The sequence below is a fragment of the Cebus imitator genome, unplaced genomic scaffold (assembly GCF_001604975.1).
Source record: "Cebus imitator isolate Cc_AM_T3 unplaced genomic scaffold, Cebus_imitator-1.0 Scaffold432, whole genome shotgun sequence".
NCBI lineage: Eukaryota > Metazoa > Chordata > Mammalia > Primates > Cebidae > Cebus > Cebus imitator.
In genome coordinates this window covers 367,866-374,481 of record NW_016107747.1, presented here as the reverse complement: position 1 = coordinate 374,481, position 6,616 = coordinate 367,866, and positions in this window count along the sequence as shown.

The window sequence follows — 6,616 nt, the reverse complement described above, 5'->3', positions numbered from 1 at the left end:
AAAAAAAAAAAAAAAAAAAAAAAAGAGCCTTTGGCTAGTGTTACAGCTTTGTAATGCTAATTGCCATCTCACCATCTCCCGCTAATCGCCATCTCTTGTCTCTCCAATCACCGTTCTTGCTGTCTCGCCATTCCACAGACTGCTGATGGCCGATTGCCACCTCTTGCACCTCGCCAGCCTCTATCTTGCCATCTCTCACTGTCTCCTGTTGTCTCAACTCTTTGCTGATTGCCAATTGCTACCGTCTCTATTGTCTCACCAGCTCTCCTCTGATTGCCACCGACTCACCATCTTGCTACCGATCACCACTGTCTCACTGCTGTTTCAGTCCCTGCCTCTCATTCATCATCTTTGTCCCTTCATGCTTGCCAGACGATGCAGGACAGATAAGCTTTCAAACTGGGGATTAGCCCAGGAGGCTTCTTGGCATTTCCCAGGAAAGAATTCCAGGGTGAGCTCCTAGTGTTAGATAGCGATCTTTTACTGAATGAGCAGAGCAGGGCTAACTCATAGGAAGTACACCCAGAATCAGCAACATATGGGCTCTTGGCAACTGTGTTTATACTCACATAAATTCACTTTTAATTATATGCAAATTAAGGGGGTGGGTCAGTACTAATTAATAAGTCAATGCAAATTTTCTAGGAAAGGGGTGATAACTTCTGAGGTGTTGCCATGGAAAGAGATGGTAACTTTTGGGTCACCGCCACGGCATTTGTAAATTGTCCTGGTACTGATGGGAGAGTCTTATGACAATGAACAAGGACAGCTAGTGATTGCTCTTGTCACCATTGCTGGTTCTTGCTGGTTTTTCCACTTTATCATGTCTGGACCAGATTCTGTTTTGGTGATCAGGGTTCTGATCAAGAAACAAGTCCTGCTAATCTCCTACTTCAGAACCAGAACTCTTTCTTGATTTTTTTCAATGTATTGGAATATCTAAATGAAACTTTTCTTTAAGAAAGGAAGAATAATGATTACTTTCTGAGTTCTTGCATATCTCAGGATGTCTCTTTTTTTACTTTTGAACACCTATAACATTTGGTGAAGTATAGAATTGTTGGATCGATTTGGTTAATGAATACGAAAACAATACAATTGGATGTTATCTTGATCTGAGAATTGGAGATTTCTAATTAAATTAAATTTTTAGAGCTTTTGTTTTGGTGAACTATATTGCATGGAACATTAAACCCCAAGTGATTGCTGCTGCTGGAATTCTTCCTGGTTCTGCAACTGGTGAGCTTCTTCAATGATGAAGAATCCTAGGACACAATGAATCTCTCCTCATCATCTACCTTTGTTATGTTTGGTGCTAGGAGTATTAATCTCTGAGTGAATATACAAAAGAAAAAAAAAATCAGCAACAAAATGTATTAGTAGGCAGGCATAAGACCAGAGTCTGGTTGTTGGTGTGAGGTTCTATGTTTTTCTATCCATGAAGCCCTGTATCCCAGATTAGGTGAGGTCACTTAAAGCCTTTTTCAACTCTTTGAGGGGCTCTAAACTGTCTATTTCAGAGGGTGTCAAAGAGATGAATGATCTAAGATGACACTCCTTGATCTACGCTAAAATGATATGCTCAGGAAAAATTTCACTCGAATTCTAACTTCTCTTACTTTTATTTTCTAGTGTGCTTCCCAGTTTTTATCTTTTTCTATTTTTTCAAGGCTGTTTTAATGAGAAGTTAGGAGGAGAATTATCAGGTCTAGCAGGTTGGTCTGTCACCATAGCAACCCAGAGCCCTCTCTAATTGTCTTCTAAACACACTGCTTATGTGATGTGATTATGTTGATGACTGTCTGTGTCACTGGTAAAAATAAAGCTGTCAGTGTGACAATTTTTCTGACTCAAAGAATTTTCTGCCCTGAGGCTGGATAAAAGCTCTGATTCTTTGGAGGAACTGATACTGTGAGGTGGAAGCGTTTTCTGTGAACTATCTGTCATTTGTGAAGAGCTCCTGTCGCCAGGATTTCTACTTTCTTCTCCCCTGATAGATCTATTGACTCCGTGGAAAGACAGGCAGACAAATTTATTCGTTATTTTCAATGGGGGTCATGTTTCAGAGAGAACACTGAAAAATTATACCCTAAAGACAGGGGCCTGAGTGTCCCTTTTAACACACTACTTTTCATTTAGTTAGCTCCTCACCAACACTGCTTCAGTTGATATCTTAATCTTGAGGTCCTGTTTGCAGACTATTAAACAAACTTACTAGCTCGTTTTACTGTCTCCACTCTTTTTTTTCCCAATATTTATTATAAAAATGATTGACATTATAGTAGAGTTGAAAGAATTTTACAGTGTACTCTCCACCTGGATTCTACCAGTAACATTTTACTCTATTTGTTATATCACATACTCATCCATGTGTTTATTTATCCATCCATCTATCCGTCTTATCTTTTGATGCATTTCAGAGTTGCATGCATCAGTACACTTCACCCTAAAAACTTTAGCTAGCATACCATAAATTAAGGTCATTTCTTATTCTTTCTTGAATAATTATGAAGTTGATTTTTTCTAATGTTTTATTGGTGTTGCATTTACCTTTTTGAAAAGTTTTTTGCATCCTTCATCCATTTTTCTATTAATACATTGCTTATTTGAATATTAATTTCTTAGAGGATTTTTACTGAAATTTAATTTTCAATTGTTTCTTTCTGAATAACTTGCTTTCTTTATTGTAAGACATTTATAAATCTTAGGGAAGCACAAAAAATAATATGAGACATACATCTTTTCCTAAGAACTTGATATTTGGTTGGATTTGCCTTACAATCTTCTTTCTGCTGTTTTCCGAAATGTATGTTTTTTATGTTATTAAATATATCAATATTTTTCTGTTTAATTTTCTTTTTGGTGTAATGCTTTTAAATATTCATCTATATCTAAATATATTTCTTTTATGTTTTATATTTTTATTTTGTTAATATTATAAGAACATTTAAATACTAATTCATCTGGAATACCTTGGAGCATGCAGAATGTTTAGACTGTTTAGACTCTGACTTAAATTTTTCTAAATATTTAACCAGTCCACTCAGCATTATTTATTTAAAAATTTAATCTTCTCCACTGACGTGAAACCACAAATTTAATTCCTATATAATCTTTGGTCTTTTCTTGAAAATGCTTTACAATGACCAAATAATCTATTATTTTATTTAGTACATATTTGTGGTATATTTTAATATCTAGCATTTCTGTGTCCCACTGGTGGTTCTTCCCTTCAGTATTTTGTTTTCCTTCATGAATTACCTGTTCTTCCAGACAAAAGATAAAATTACTTTGCCAAACTCAAAATAAAAAACTCACTAATATTTTATTTGCTATTTTTTGAATTTATGAATTAGTGTAGTGATATTTGGCATCTTTGCCACTTAGTTCTTCTCATAGAAGAATACAATATATTTCTCTATTTAGTAGGAACTGCCAAAAAGTTTTCTTAGGTGATTACACCAACTTACACTCCCATAACAGTATGTGAATGTTTCAATCACTACACAGCTTTGCCAACTCAGTACTGTTGCCTTTTTTAACTGTTCTAGTGGCTGTGTAATGACATTGCATATGACTTTAGATTTCTTTGATGATTAATAAAATTGTGTGCCTTTTCCTGTTCCTATTTGCCATTTGGATGTCCTGATTTTTATCAAGTATTTATTCAAATCTTTCCTCTGCTTGAAATTGCACTGGTTTGGAAGCTGCAGCTAAGGACAAGTGAGATAAGGGGATGTGAGACTGCCAAGCTGCTGAGGTTCTCATCTGTCAGTGTCTCTGGTCATTTCAGCACCACTGCAGATAGTAGACACCTCAGCAACTGGGAGGTGCTCTTGACCAAGAGTAGGTGGAGACAAACTTGGAGCAGGAGTACATTTTTAGAGGTGAGGGACTATGAGAACAGAGTTGCTTCCAGTGTAGGGAAGGTAGAGAGCAAATTCATAATTTTAATGTAGCTAATTTATTAGTTTTTTTATTTATGGCTAGTGCATTTTATATCTTGTTTAAGAATTTTTTTTGCCTACCCCAAGGTCATGAGGATAGTTTTCATTTTCTTCTAAAATCTTATTATTTTTAAATTGTAACTCTGCTCTTAATTTTTGTTTATGATGTGAAGTAGTAGAACAAGGTAATTTTTCCATGTGCATTTACAAATGACCCAGTAAATAAATATTTAAAAGAGAAAATTTTAAGAAGAAAGGGAATGTTAAAGCTGCATAAAGAGCTCTGCAGACCTACTTTCTAGCAAAATAACCATAATGAACCAAAATTACATTAAACATAAATGTATTAATTCTCCAATTAAGAGGCAGAGTTTGGTAACATGGACTTTTTTTTCTTGAGAAGCCATTTCGCTTTTTTTGCCCAGGCTGCAGTGTAATGCTGTGATCTTTGCTCACCACAACCTATGCCTCCTTGGTTCAAGTGATTCTCCTGCCTCAGCCTCCCAAGTAGCTGAGATTACAGGCATGCACCACCATGCCTGGCTAATTTTGTATTTTTAGTAGAGGCGGGGTTTCTCCATGTTGGTCAGGCTGATCTCGAACTCCCGACCTCAGGTGATCTGCCCACCTTGGCCTCCCAAAGTGCTGGGATTACAGGCATAAGCCACCACACCTGGCCAGTAACATAGACTTTTAAAAACTATTGTTTAATTTTATGCTGTCTACAGGAGATTAATTTTAGATTTCATGATACAAATACATGGAAAGTAAACCAATGAAAGAGGATACATCATGCAAAAGCAACCATTAGAAAGCTGAAATGGCAATAGTAACATAAGACAAAATCAACTTTAAAATGAAAACTGTTATTAAAGAGAGACATTTTGTAATGAAACGGTCATTATTTCTGGAGGTAATAATTATAATCATTTATGCACCTAATAACAGAGCCCCCAAATTCATGAAGCAAAAACTGACAGGTTCAAGAAATAGACAATTCAACAATAATAGTTGGAGATTTCAGTATTCCACTTTCCATAATGATTAGAGTAACCACACAGAAGGTGAATCAGAAAATAGGAGACTTCTGATAAAATAGACTTTAAACCAACAAAGATCAAAAGAGACAAAGAAGGGCATTACATAACGGTAAAAGGATCAATGCAACAAGAAGAGCTAATGGTCCTAAATATATATGCACCCAATACAGGAGCACCCAGATACATAAAGCAAGTTCTTAATGGCCTACAAAGAGACTTAGACTCCCACACAATAATAGTGGCAGACTTTAACACTCCACTGTCAATATTAGACAGATCAATGAAACAGAAAATTAGCAAGGATATCCAGGACTTGAACTCAGATCTGGACCAAGCAAACCTAATAGACATCTATGGAACTCTCCACCTCAAATCCACAGAATATACATTCTTCTCAGCACCACATTGCACCTACTCTAAAATTGACCACATAATTGGAAGTAAATCACTCCTCAACAAATGCAAAAGAAAGGAAATCATAACAAACAGTCTCTCAGACCACAGTGCAACCAAACTAGAACTCAGGATTCAGAAGCTAACTCAGAACCGCATAACTTTATGCAAACTGAACAACTGGCTCTTGAATGTTGACTGGATAAATAATGAAATGAAGGCAAAAATAAAGATGTTCTTCGAAACCAAAGAGAACAAAGGCACAATGTACCAGAATCTCTGGGACACATCTAAAGCAGCGTCTAGAGGGGAATTTATAGCAATAAATGCCCACATGAGAAGCAAGGAAAGATCTAAAATCGACGCCCTATCATCAAAATTGAAAGACCTAGAGGAGCAAGATCAGAAAAACTCAAAAGCTAACAGAAGACAAGAAATAACTAAGATCAGAGCAGAACTGAAGGAGATAGAGACACAAAAAACCCTTCAAAAAATCAATAAATCCAGGAGCTGGTTTTTCGAAAAGATCAACAAAATAGACAGACCACTAGCCAGATTAAAAAAAAGAAAAGAGAGAAGAATCAAAAAGATGCAATAAAAAACGATAAAGGGGATATCACCACAGATTCCACAGGAATACAAACCACCATCAGAGATTACTACAAACAACTCTATGCACATAAACCAGTAAACCTGGAAGAAATGGATAAATTCCTGGACACTTGCATCCTCCCAAGCCTAAACCAGGAAGAAGTTGAAACCCTGAATAGACCAATAACGAAGGCTGAAGTTGTGGCACCAATTAATAGCCTACCCACCAAAAAAAGCCCAGGTCCAGATGGGTTCACAGCCGAATTCTACCAGATATATAAAGAGAAGCTGGTACCACTCCTTCTGAAACTATTCCAAACAATCCAAAAAGAGGGAACCCTTCCCAAGTTATTTTATGAGACCAACATCATCCTGATACCAAAACCCGGCAGAGACTCAACAAGAAAAGAAAACTTCAGGCCAATATCCATGATGAACATAGATACAAAGATCTTCAATAAAATACTGGCAAACCGATTGCAACAGCACATCAAAAAGCTTATCCATCACGATCAAGTAGCCTTCATCCCGGGGATGCAAGGCTGGTTCAACATACGCAAGTCTATAAACGTAATTCACCACATAAACAGAACCAAAGACAAAAACCACATGATTATCTCAATAGATGCAGAGAAGGCCTTTGAC